This window comes from Uloborus diversus, chromosome 5 (genome assembly GCF_026930045.1).
Source record: "Uloborus diversus isolate 005 chromosome 5, Udiv.v.3.1, whole genome shotgun sequence".
Classification (NCBI taxonomy): Eukaryota; Metazoa; Arthropoda; class Arachnida; order Araneae; family Uloboridae; genus Uloborus; species Uloborus diversus.
Window position 1 is genome coordinate 52146076 of NC_072735.1, and position 15058 is coordinate 52161133.

The window sequence follows — 15058 nt, forward strand, 5'->3', positions numbered from 1 at the left end:
TCTTTAAATACAATGGCAGATGTGTTGATATGAGAGCCGGCTCCAATGAATGAACAGTTAAGCACTATTTCATTTTTTAAAAATCCTAGTAATTTTAAATTCTATACTATATAGATTGTGATAGCTAAGACATTTTAATTGATCTATGTAAATATCTCTAAAAAATCGCGGGAACTTAAATGGTTCCGCTTCCGACTTTTTTAGGTGTTGAAAGAAAAAATGGCACAAAAACCCAGTGAATGAGCACCTCGAACCAGTTAATGAACACAAATTGGTATAGTGAATGAAAATGATAAAATTTTGATTTAAAAAGAAACTAAGTTTCTTTGAGATCTATCTATCTATCTATATATAACTACTATATCTATTTATCTATCTATCTATCTATTTATATAACTATCTACATCTATCCATATATCTATCTACTTATCTACCTATCTATATATCTATCTATCTATTTATATATCGTATCTATCTATCTCTATGTCTATTTACCTATTTATCAATGTACTTATCTATTTTTCTATCTATATATCTATCTATCTATATATATATCTATCTACCTATCTATATATCTATCTACCTATCTACTTTATCTATCTATCTATCTACCTATCTACTTATCTATTTTTCTATATATATATATATATATATATATATATATATATATATATATATATATATACTTATCTATATATCTATCTACTTATCTCTCTACTTGTCTACTTATCTATATATTAACTACTACCTATCTATTTATTTATCAATAAATGTATCGATCTATCTATCTACCTACCTATGCTATCTCTATATTTATCTACCTATATATCTATTTACCTCTTATTTTTTATATATCTATCTCTATATCTTCCTCGATCTATTTATCTATATATATACAAACATACATACATATCTACCTATGTATTCTCTCTCTCTTTGTATATGTATTTCTATTTCTCTATCTTTCTATCTATCTGTCTATCTATCAAGAGAGATAAAGATATAGAAAGATAGATGTAGGTAGGTAGGTTAATATACAGATAGAGATAAATAAAAGATAAAACTCAGTAAAAAGTGCATTGTTTACAAAGACAAAAATAAAGAAATTTTAAAATATATAATGAAATCTTTACTAATAATAAAACTGAAAGTCTCTGTCTTTCAGGATCTCTGACTGTCTGTCAGGATCTCAGTGATGCGCATAGCGCCTAGACCGTTCGGCCGATTTTCATGAAATTTGGCACAAGTAGCATGGGGTGTGCACCTCGAAGCGATTTTTCGAAAATTTGATGTGGTTCTTTTCCTATTCCAATTTAAAGAACAAAAATATCATAAGATGAACGAGTAAATTACGAAATTATCATAACGTGGAACCGTAACTTGAGTACAAGCCAATTGGCGAGAAAATTTACCATACATTTTTTGTAAATATACAGACGAACCAAAAGACCTTTTAATTTTTCTATTGCTGGCAAAGCCGTGCGGGTACCACTAGTACATAAATAAATAAGCATATAAAACTATCTGCATTACAAAAAAGTATGAAAATTAAAATATCTCAAAGAAACTTCAAATTTCTTTTTAAACCAAAAGAAATTTTGCCATTGTTCATTCACTGGGATTTCGCAATTTTTCGTACCCAGTGACTGAACACCCCTCTACCTGAAAATCTACGCATTCTGCATTGACTGAAACAATTTAAATCCATAGCCTAAATATGTATACTTAATTTTTTTTTTTCGTAAAGTTGAAAAATAAAATTTATCAATAAAAATAATATTTATCAAAATAATTGCTAGCATGAAACCAGCCTTATTATTTTGAAAGAGAAAAAGAACGATTCACGGTAGTAAAACTTTCAAATTTTTTCCAGGAAAAAAATACGTATCCAAAGTAACCAATCAGGTGTTAGATAGCTTAGAATATCAATAAAGAACACTTTTGTTGTAAATTTATTTCGAAAAAAAATTTTGGAAGCTTTTTTTTTTTTTTAATGACACGCTGTTCATTCACTGGATGGTATTCACTCACTGGTCGGTCTACCCTATACCAGAATAAAATAAAACGCTAATCTTCTGCATTTCGAAAGAGCCGTTGTGACCGTAGGGTCATGAGAACCACTTACAATTGCAACATGGTAAATACATCACTGCTTGAATATGATATTCTAGAGCTTTAAAAAGGTGTTGCTCAGAGCTAAATAATGCAGACGCAAGCGGATACATTCGCTGCGGAGTTACACGTCATCCGATAATCATAAAAGTTCTTAAATAAAAAATAAAGATCAGATAAACTGAAGATCAATTTGAAACGAATGAGAAGTAAAGACAATATCTTTAAGTCTAATTCGTTTAAAATAGATATTGATGTTATATATTGAGAGTGTAAAAGTTATTACAAGATTGTATGTAAACGCGCGCTAAGGAGGATACATTCGCTGTGGGGCACGAGCATTTCGCAATAATCGTTCAAGTTCTTTTAACATTTAATTTGTTTTAAACTGATGTTATTTAATTAATTTGTAAAAAATATTAATAGATAGTTTATACGCAAGCACGTGAGGCGAATGTATTCGCTGCTGTACGGATAGATTTCTTGCAAGCACGCGCATCTCGCGACAGTCATGCAGGTTCTCCTTCTTTACTTCTAATTGGTTTAAAATTAATATTGCTAATGTAAAACGTAGTAATCATAGCTAGATAATATTCACGGACGCAGATACATTCGTTGCTGTAAGAAAATATTTGCTGCTTTGCGGATATATTCATTGCGGACATGCGCATCTCGCCATTATTGCAAGTAATGTTCTCGTTTTTCACCTGTCCTTTTTCCTTCGGTTAAAAAATTACTAAAGTGTTAATCTTCTCTTTTCTCCTATGCATCAAGTGGTGACAACTGAACAATTCTTTTCATGTGGTTTTGTATTTCCTTTTTTTTTCTTTTTTTTGTGTGCTCATATCAAATCACAAAAGCACCTCTGTGACTTTAAAACTTATCATATGAAGTCAGCATGTTCGCACTTGCCGTATTTTCGGAAATTTGCACTGCACCCGGCGTAAGCGCCGCACTTTCAATTTAGTAAACAATGTGAGCAAATATTGTTTCTGTTAGTTGTTTTTTTTTCTTTTTTTTTGAAGATATCTGGAACGCATTTTAAACAGATTAAGTATTTAAAACTTAATCTTTTAAGTATTTTAACTACTTACTGATAGTTAACCCTAAATTCGACAAACACGGACTTGGGCGATTTTTTAAAATTTATATTTGTTTTAAAATTTTGAAATTTAGCTGAAGTCTTTGCATCCATAGACTTACATAATTGGCATGAAAATTAGTTCCTAGTAACCCCAAAACATACACCTCAAATACTTATTACTTATGATTATTTTTTTTATTTTTATTATTTTTTTACGTGACGGACAATGATTAGCTTGCATACTTTTGAGTTGCGTGCGCAGATACTTTATATTTTTATCTGACTCTGATGTTGCCTTCCAAAAATTAACTCATTATTTCAACATTTGAAGAAGAAAAATAAGCGTCCTTTGGAATACACTCAGTTTTATTTTTAAGGTAAAGTATATAAGGGATAAAGTAAAGGGATTGCGGACGTTCAAATTCCTAGGGTTTCCAATCCCGCAATCCCGATCCGAAGGATCCCGCATGATATTTAGCGGGATTAATCTCGTAGGATTGAGAGCGAGATCCCGATGGATTTCCAATCCTGCAAAACGTTTTTTGCGCAAAAATCTTTTTTCATCCCATACGAGCGATGCTTTGTTAAGACGCATTGAAATTTTTTGCGTACCAAATGATAGTGAGATGTGACTCTTTAGAACTTTGCAATTGGTGTACAGACTTTGGTAAACTTGCAAAACTTTTCTAAAAAATACTTACTTTTTAGAAGAATTAAGTTAATCCCGTGGGATCCCGCGGGATTGGCTCCTTACAATACTGAAATCCCGCGGGACTGAGACTGGCGCGGGATTGGAATCCCTATTGCCATCATGTTTAGATCGAGACAGCATCGCGCTTTTACTCTGGAGGTGTATTTTTCTAACAGCCGCTCGATCGGAATGGGGACTTAAACTGGCTGCACGTTCGCCTGATTTAGCTCCCTGTGACTATTTCCTAAGGAGGGTGTTCTGAAGCTGCGGGTTTATAACGATTGTCCAAGATCCCTGGATGATCTGACAAACCACATCCAAAACTGCCAATATACCGGTTGACATGCTCCAAAGAGTTGACCAAAACTTCGGAGTTCGACGGAATCAGTGTCATTGACAATGGAAGGCAACACTTACAAGACATTTTTTTCAAAACTATGTAAATCAAAATCTCCCATTATGTGTGACAGCAAAAAGATAATAAATAATAATAAAGAATTTTTAGGTGTGTAAAAATTTTATTTCCTTTTCAAAAAAAGGAAGTTCCCTTGCCCCATCCTGTATTTACATAAGAACATGCCAAACAGCTTTTTACTGCATCCAGATGCGACACACTTTTCCTTGTTTGAGCTCGCCTGTCTTAAGTAGCAGTAACAAAGCCAAAAGCGAAGCGCCTTATAAAGAAACTGAGTCTATCTTTACACTGGTCACTAAAATCTTTCATCACACCAGCACGAGGTCCACAACTATTTCATGGCTACACGTCTTAAAGTGAAGATAAAAGCTAGGATATAAAACGACAAGCAACCGTAACACTAGTTAACTTGTAGCTTTATTTATATAGGTATATAATAAGAACGTAAGCAACTTAAACAAGGTAAAAAGTTATTTTACGGTAAGAGTTATTTACAAGGTAAGAAATTTTTACAAGTTAAGAGTTGTTTTACTGTCAAAAACTACTAGAAAAAAAGTTCCCATACATTTACATTATTCATCTCTATATATCTCTCAACTTGTTTTTTGAGCAATCACGATTGTTTATTGCTTTCATTTGACCGTCCTTGATGTCCGGTTCCTTTTTCAGAATGGACTAGGGGCCTCTGCAGCACCGCCTTCCACCGTAGGACGGAGCTGCTCCTCTGGTCCTAGCCTCCACTAGAAGCAGTCCACCGGAATCCCCTCCTCAAAGGCGGTGGCGTCCATGTCCTGCATACACACACTCCTACACACACACACACGTTTACACACAAACAAGTCCTTACACACATACACACACGTAACCGCCCAGAAGGGGGGCAGGCTTGGAAGGACATGAGCTGTTTCTAGAAACAATAGCCTCTAATAAGTAGGGTCTTGCTGCAACTCGTGATTGCGAAAAACATAATTCGAATTCAAAGTGTCAGAATTCAGATATACACACACACACACACACACACACACACACACACACATATATATATATATATATATATATATATATATATATATATATATATATATATATATATATATATATATATATATATATATATATATATATATATATATATATATATATATATATATATATATATATATATATATATATATATATATATATATATATATTGTTTCGTTTTCGTTCTCTTTTCGAAATTTTTTACAATTATGTAAATTTTTGAAAATATGTTCCAGCTGATTTTTTTTTTCAAACACTTTTACCGTATGCATCATTTGTGAGAGTATTAAAAAACGACATCATTTGTGCGATATAGAATACTCTTTTATTTAAAAACAAACTCAAACTAGTGAAAAATATGTCACTTAATGTTTTCAGAACAAACCACATGTATTAAAAACTGCTGAAATGAACCCTAATCAGCAGGTTTTCTAAAGAACCTCAAACATATTTACTTAAAAACAATGACACTGAATCTTTGTTGTTTCATTCTCAATGTAATCCTTTCAGCTATTTATTCTCTTTCTCTTTCCATGTTTCTGTCTTAGTGGGAAAGTCTGAATTACGGGGACAGACGGTCGCCGGCTCCCTCATTGTTGAGTTCCTGAAACGGATATACGCCACTGAAACGTCCGGCGCCATTACTTTCATTTCCTGTTGTCTTTTATGAGTTTAACAGCAAGCCACCTAAGAAAAATAAAATTTAAGAAGCTCTCCAAGTGTAGCTAACTGTATATCCGATTCCACAGCGGGCTTCTGTTAGTTTAATGAATTTCCTAAATTACATCATTAAAGATGTGTACTAATTCAGTAATTAGCGCTTTTAGCCGCTGCTTAACATTAGAAAGAACGATTCTTCTTAAAATTATGCTTTGTGTTATATTAGAGCATTTTATCAATATTGTAGCTAAATTCGCTCTTACAATTATATATTTATTTATTTTTATTTTTATTTTTTTACTTCTTTGTCTTTCGGATATACGGAAGAAAGTATTAACAGGACCGTGTTCAAATTGATAAAAAAAAGATGTTTTAAGTTTTGGAATATTAAATAAGGAAAACAATATGTTGTTTTTAAAACTTATTTGTGATCATTATCAATAAAATAATCTAGCATTTTTTTTTTCAAATCACTTGTAAATAGTGAATTTATTACTATTACTTTTATATATTAGTAACAATAATGCTTGCTTTAGTTATGATAATTTACCTTGTTTAAGAAGTTTTAAGTATGATAAAATTTGACCTCGAAAAGAATAATCGTTGCAACTTTTTATGGACATGTATTGTATTTTATGCCCATAAAACATAATGTTCCTTTCTGTATTTCCATTGTCTGACTTTTTAAGCTGCTAATGGTATAAACATTTACCCTTTTGATTTGCGGATGTATTTATAAGTAGTTAATATCTATAAAGAGTAGAAAAATAGTATACTAGAATCAGGGCATTCATTCGTTTTAATGATATCTTACTAACAAAAAGTTAATCTAATTTGCCAATTTTAATAAGTACAAAAAATATAGATGAGTCATATCTGCAATGCGTTCTTTGAGGAACTCTAAGACTTCTACATTCATTAATGAACATTAAGACAAAATCAAGACCTATATAGACTGCTCCATCAAAAGTTTTAGATTACAATTTCAGATATGATATTCAATGTTCATACGTTATGCTGTAGTTTTTGTCGTATCATCTGGGAACGTCTTTCTCTATTTTGGGAGGGGGAGGGGGTAAACTTCATTCAAAGATACAGACTAATAATAAAATAATTTGGTAATAATAAACTATTACTATTAGTAATAGTTTATTATTAAGTTAGTTAATGGCTTGTTTTAGCTATTATAATTTTAAAAGCATTCGTACTAGTGTTTTTTGTAACAAAAACATTTTAAGTTGCTGCAAGAAAATACATCAAATACTCTGTTCAAATAGGTGTTTCTACAGACAAATAGAAATTTCAAAATTTTGCGTTTTTTTCAGGCTGAACCTTTTTTCGAAAAAAAAGAACAAAAAAAAAAAAAAAAGTAGAAGAAGAAAAAGAAAAAAAAAACGGCAAACAGATCTTATCCATGTAAAAACATACATTGTATTATTTAAAAAAATCCAATTTTAAACTACTATAAACTGAAAGAATGATTTGTTTCTTCAACAAATGCTTTGCTCAGGAGCAAGTTCAGATATACTATAGATTCAGATGCATTGATTTCCATTGATGATTCATTAGGCAGGGAAAGAAAACAGTTTTCCAACTCATTCCGTTATAAGACAGTCTTCTAATCAACACGACAGACGATTGATGTGAATATGGTCACGTGATTTGAACTTTATTGATTTTAAATTACACTTTCATTAGGGAGATGAGTTTGGATCGAAAGTGAGGCAAATTTTTCGTATCAGAATCCAATTGAGAAGAACCAGTAAATTAGAAATCGTATTGCATTTCCTTCTTATAAGTTATCTACTGATTTGGAGGGGGAAATATGCTAAATTGTCATTTATCTTTTTTCTTTCTTTTTCTATTTTTTGAAATGAGTCATTGTCATTTTATCCATTTCTACACTTTTTGTATCAGTGCAGTAAATAATGAGTTTGAGAGGTCATGTAAAATGTTTTTTAATTTTAATACGTTTAGGGGGAGCTGTTACTAAAACCTTTTTTTTTTTTTTTTTGTAATGTATTCAAAATATTTAAATAAAAAGTTTTCAAGCGACACCAACTCATATTTCTGAGAAAATTAAAATAAACTCAATCCAAATATTATTGGGGCAGAAAAATGTATGGGTTTAAAATGTAGGGGAAGAGTAGGTAGAGTGAGACACGAAAATTCAGTTATTTTTTTTTTAAATTAAAAACACGTAAATTAAATTCTTTTAAATAGTACAATATATGTCACTGTAATAGGTAATATAAAAATGGACCTAGCAAAATTGTGAATTTTCATAAGCGAGAAAAAAAATTAAAACAAAATGATATTTTGTTTTATCTTCCTGTTTCCCCAGTCAGTAGGAACAGTAAGACACGTATATTTTTGAATTAGCAAGCTTTGAAAGAATCTAAATTTACCTGGGAAAATGTGAATGATTTCTGTCGTTTGGTTTTGCTACAAACTATTGAATTTCGCAAGGTAAATTTCATGTCGTTTTGATGACACACAGTAGTGACATCGATCGATTATTTGTTCGAGACTGAGATAGAACGATTTAGATTATTCTGGATTAGTAAATGACCTAAAGTGTCATGTTATGCCATAATAGTAGATAACTATGTAGGGATGCACCGATTAGCAAATAGGTTGATTACCGATTAATCGGCTGTTGATAATCAGCCGATTATATGTTTCTGGTCGATTAAAGATGATAATGATTATTTTTAATGCTACCAATTTCTCCGTCACATATTTTCGACTGTAGAAATAACTAGCAGTTTATTTCTGAGAGATGATTTTTTTTTCTCCTCTTTTCTAATTTTCCGAAAATAATATAAAATTTTCGTGTAATTTTTTTTCAGCCAATTTTCATATTAATGTTAAAAAAATCACATAATGTTAATTAGACAGGAAAATTAAGAATAGTTCGTAATCCATTCATCATTTTTTCTTGTTGAAGGTATGCTTTAAAGAAAATTATTTTGAAAAATATTTTTTTTTGTCGATTAATCGACAAAATTTGACCGATTGTGGCCAATTAATCGGTACTGCCGATTAATCGGTGTTAAATTATGATACATTTATCTTTACCATTGTGGCAACACATTAGTACTTCTACTATATTTGAAATGGTCGTTGCTGTAGTTTCGTTATATTTTCGTTGTTGTCCTTTTCTAAATAAATACAAGTAAAAATGCATCTGGATCTCTAATTATTCTTCAAGCAACATAACAAATTCACGGAGCTCACTTAACATGGTAGCAGAAGCAGTAGTTATTGAAAACTATCGAAGATCAAGAAGATTTGTTAGTAAGTTGCTTTAGAAACAGTGATATATAAGAGAAAGAAACCTAATATGGCGTATGCAAGAAGTAGTGATATTGGTATGCCGCTTTTCGATGGTTCAGATTACTTTAATTGGAAAACACGAATGATGAAATTTTTGCAGTTCAAAAAGTGAAAGGAAGTGGTTCAACGGACAGTTAATGCTAACGATGAACGAGCAAAATGGGAAGAAAAAGATGTTCAAGCAAACAAATTATATTTATGACGCTATCACAAATAAACAATTGGAATACATCCATGAATGCGATTCTGCGTTTGAAAATATCGCCAAATTTGACACAATGTATTTAAAAACTTCCACTTCTTTGCAAATTGTACGTAGAAATAATTTAGAAAACGTGAAGTTAAAGAATTATCCAGATTTAAGTTTATTTTTCGATGACTTTAAAAAGTGTGTGATCGACCTTAAACAAGCCGGTGCTACCGTAACGGAACAAGAGAAATTGAATTATATGCTAAGAGCATTACCATCAAACTACAGCCATATTGGCGATTTAATCGACGTTTTACCGGAAAAGGATAGAACAGCTGAATATTTGAAAAGCAAAATTAAAGCGAAATCGCTAGAGGAGAAAAATGATTGTGACGAACGTGCGCCAATGGAAAGATCAAATGCTTTTAAAATTGAAACAAAGAAATCGGGCCCACGAGGGCCCGATTTCAATTGGTAACTAGAACTGTTTATTAACTTTCTCCTTTCTTTGATTATAGCCGTAAGGAAGCAAAAAAAAACAGTAATAAAACATTTCCTTTTGTAATTGATGAAAATATGCAGAAACATATTATTATGCCTATTTTTTTTATATAGAATTTTATTGCTTTTCTTATTTTAAAATTAAGTTTGCAGAAAAGAGAAGTGAGATGTAACGTTTTCCAACATGTTAACATAATGTGCGTGGGAATATAAAGCGCATAAAACGAAATGGCTCATGGCAAAAATGATGTTACACTTTTTATGTTTAATTTCCTAAAAAACATTAAAATGAAACATTACATTCCTACCAAATTTAACAACATTTAAATTGATAAAAAGAAACGACATTAGTCTGTAATAGTTTGTTAAGTAAATAGAAAAAGCCCTTGCGTAGATTTAATGTTCAATTAAAATTTAAAACGATCTACTAAATAAGTTAAATCACATCAAAAGATCCATTCAGAGAACATTATCATAACTAACATTTTAGTTCAAACTTACTGACTAAGTTATTGCAATAAGTAACGAATTAAATCAAAGATGGAACAGTAAAACACAAAGGAAATTACTCACTGCGAACAAATTCCAAAAACGTATCCAAAGATATGAATAACTGATTTTTAAATCCAACTTAAAATAGTGACAAACATTCTGCGATGTAAATTTTTGTATCGAAGATCTAAAAATTGAAGAAACGCAATATATGTTGCCATTTTCTGGAAAAAAAACTTTGAGAAAATTAAAAATCTTATTCTATGGAATTAAAAAAAAAGATTTATTAAACAAATACATTGCAATTTTGTGTAGTGAACTCTGCAATGGTTGATTGGCCAAACGAAGAGCGAATAAGATTTGGTGTAGGGTTACCAACATTGATCCGTCGCCAAGGTAAGGTAGCGGGTTTATAGAATGAAATATTTATCACCGCGACCCGGTTACCGTAATTCTACCCGACTTTTTTTCCTCGCAAAGCAAAATACCTGCTTTTGGCGTTGGCGCAAAATACCTGTTTTCAGCAACACTATATACAGTAGGCATATTGAAAGGTAAAAGATAAAAATAATTAATAGAAAAAAAATATAATTGGAAAATACAACCAGATTTGCGGCAAAATACAGCATGTCAGAATCTGCTTGATCACGTTACAAAGAAATGGCGAATGAATGAAATGGCGCTAAAACATATATGAAATCCAAAAATTGTTGCCACAAAACTTTCAAAAAAAAACCACTCAAAAAATTGTACAAAATACAAGAAAATACTAAATTTGGCAACAGCAAAAACCTAAAAGCTTAAAAAACCTAAATTGGCAGCACCAAAATAAGAAACAGCAACCCTAAAAAGTTCGTAGGGAGTGCCAGATTTGGCGCGTAATTTTTTTTTTTTTTGGGGGGGGGGGTTTAAAGTTATATCACAGAACTTTAACCACAGTGTAAACAATACTCAGTTAGAAGAAAGTTTCCACACTACAAAAATTGAAAGCAACATGTCAAGCTCTGGTGAAAGTATTATGACAAATAGAAGTGAAATTAACTGGTTGCTGAATAGTGGGTGTACCGATCATATAATAAATAGTGATGAATATTTTGAAGAGCAAGTAACATTGAAGGACCCAATTAAAGTAAAAGTTGGAGACGGAAGGTTGTTAGAAGCGACAAAGGTTGGAAATATTAAAGTCTCTTTTCCTGTTTATGACATTGAATCGAAAGTAACTTTGAAAAATGTATTTTATGTTAAAGAAATGAAGGCAAATTTATTAAGTTATTCGAAGATTACAGACAATCATAAAATAGTTTCAAAAGGACGGTTCTCAAAAATTTATAATTTTGATGGCACATTATTAGCAATAGCGAAGAAAGAGGAAAGATTATACAAAATAGTAAGGTATGTTTCAAATAAAATATTTGCGAATGTTACCAATAAAACACTAACACTAAAAGAAAAGCTGCATCGTACATTTGGACACGTAAATTTTAAATATTTGGACATTATGTGTAAAAATCAGTTATTAGAAGGGATACCAAAAGAAATAGAAACAGAATTTATGAAGTGCGCTATATGTATTGAAAACAAGATGCATAATTTACCCTTTAAGAATAATAGAAGAAGAGCTGAAGATATATTAGAGATTGTACACACTGATGTAAATGGACCTTACAGAACTACTGGATGCAATGGGGAAAAATACTTCGTTACTTTTATCGATGATTATAGCAAATTGGCAAAAGTTTGGTGTATTAAGTCGAAGGATCAAGTCTTTGATTGTTTTATGGAATATGTAAATGAAGTTCAAAGTTTAACTGGGAAGAGGATAAAAGAGTTGAGATGCGATAATGGTAAAGAATATATGAATAACAAGATATATAACTTTGCAAGAGAAAAAGAAATACAGATAAAGCCATGTCCACCATATGTACACGAATTGAACGGCACAGCCGAAAGATATAACAGAACAATAATGAATATGGCTATATGTCTCCTAGCAGAAGCAAAAGTTGATCGGCGTTATTGGCCTGAAGTAGTTAAAACAGCTGTTTATCTGAAAAACAGGACATTGACAAATACTGTACAGAGGAAGACACCTTTTGAAATATTTTTTGACAAAAAACCTTCTGCAAAAGAATTAAAACTATATGGCAGTAAAGTGTATGTCAGAGTATCAGATGAACTTAGAGAAACCAAATGGGATAAAAAGGCTGTATTTGGAATTTTGCTTGGATATACGGAAGTTGGATGCAGAGTTTTGGTTAATAATAGAAAAATAGTTGCCAGGCATGTTGACATTGTTGAAGAAGACGGTATGTGTGCAAACTATGGTGATGAAGATGACAGTCATGATACAAATGATAGGACACTATCTGAAGAAGTATCAAATGGGCAAAGTAATAAAAAGAGTTTCAAAGACAATGCAAAAAATGATGATGAAATTAAAAGTCAAACGAGACCGAAAAGGCAAGTCAAACCACCCGTTCGATTCGATGAAGAATTCGGATATTATTGTGTTTATGTGAATCTTTGTGATGCTACAATTCCAGGTAACTTCGAAGTGGCAATAAAATGCAATGAGGCTATTCGACGGAAAGAGGCAAAGGACATAGATATGAACAGTGTTGTCAAAAATAATTCTTGGACGCTAGTGAGTAAACCGGAGGACAAAGGCACTGTATATGTGAAATGTATTTTTGAAAGAAAACCAGGAGATACTACTGATACGAAGTCAACTACCGGATTTGAAATTGAATTATTTGGCAATCCTATTTATTGGAAATTTAAAAAACAAAATTGTGTAACTAAGTCATCTACCTTTGCAGAATATATTGCATTATCTGAAGTTGTGACAGAAGCAATTTTTGTAAGAAATGTTGTTAATGATGTTTTTGTTGAAATTGTTTAACCTATTAAAATTTATGAAGATAATTCCGGAGCTCTTGCCATAGCTAAATACGGAAACTTTACGAAAAATTCTAAGAATACTGAAGTACAATATCATTATGTTCATGAAAATGTCAAAACTGGAGTTGTTGAAATTCTTAAGATAGATTCGTAGTCAAACATTGCTGATATCTTTACTAAGTCGTTAGGAAAAATTAAACTTACCAAGTTCAGAAAAATGTTGAAATTGATATAAATTTTGTTTTTGGTGGAAAACTAAATTGTATTTATGTTTAGTTCAACGTTTTGGATTTATATGTATAAAAAAGGATATTATTTAATAATTTGGACATTTTGTACAAAAACGTTGAACGTAGTAAAATATATATATATATATATTTCTGTTATGTTTGTAATTGGTAAAGATAATTGTAAGGAGGCGTGTTAAATTATGATACATTTATCTTTACCATAGTGGCAACACATTAGTACTTCTACTATATTTGAAATGGTCGTTGCTGTAGTTTCGTTATATTTTCGTTGTTGTCCTTTTCTAAATAAATGCAAGTAAAAATGCATCTGGATCTCTAATTATTCTTCAAGCAACATAACAAATTCACGGAGCTCACTTAACAATCGGTACATCCCTATAAGGATCGAATGCTTTTACTGTTGCCTTTATCTATTATTTGTACAACAGCTTCGTTCCAGTCCGTTTCAGAAAATTTCCAAAATAGATTATCTGATTTCCGTTTTTCTAAGGAGATAGAAAATTTTAAATAAGAAAAAATATTTTTACAGTCACAAATTGCAATGAAACAATAAAAAATATAATACAAATAGAATGCGTAGGAAACACAAATACTTCTGGGATATTGAATGATATTGAATAGCAATCAAAGTCATAATGCCGTTCAAGCATTCTTATTTTGTCGATGCAGGACTTTCAAACTTATTTTATTATTATTTGCATCAACCGGCTAGTTGCAATTAAATGTAATTCAATGTATATTTTTTCCACTTTTAATATAAAAATGCCATGGGAGCAGTGAGCAACGAGTTATTGGTATCCACTGCTCCTGTCTCACTGCTTCCTCGGTGCAAACTCAAAGGCTGCCATTCTGAGATAAAGAAAATTAACAGCATCATTCTAGTGCTAAAAATAACATTAGCTAATAAGCTAATGTAAGATTAATAACACCAGTCTGTAAAGTATATCTAACAGTTTAGAAACAGTGCTACAAACAATTTAGATAATTTTAGTACTTGTATGGGTTTGAAATATGATAAGAGATTTTTTTTTTTCCATACCTGATACTTGAAAGCAAACTTTTTTCTGTAATATTGTTTACCATATGTCATCTTTACTTTTCAAGTGTTTGACCAGGCTGAAAACATCCAAACAGAATACATATTCATGTTGTCTCAATATTCTCCCTGTCTCACTGTACTCACTTATCCGCTTCTATGTGGCACTCAACAAATTTTGCGAGAATATTACTTCTTAGCACATGAATACATGTTCAAGTAAAGTAGCGTACATTTTCTTCGAAATTCCTTTTTTCAAAGCCCCAAAAAATCATACGAAAGGAATTTCAAAGTACCTTTTCCTTTTGGTACCTACAAAACAGTGGTGGGTTAGTAAAGAGGGTCTTGAAACTTGTAAGTTGC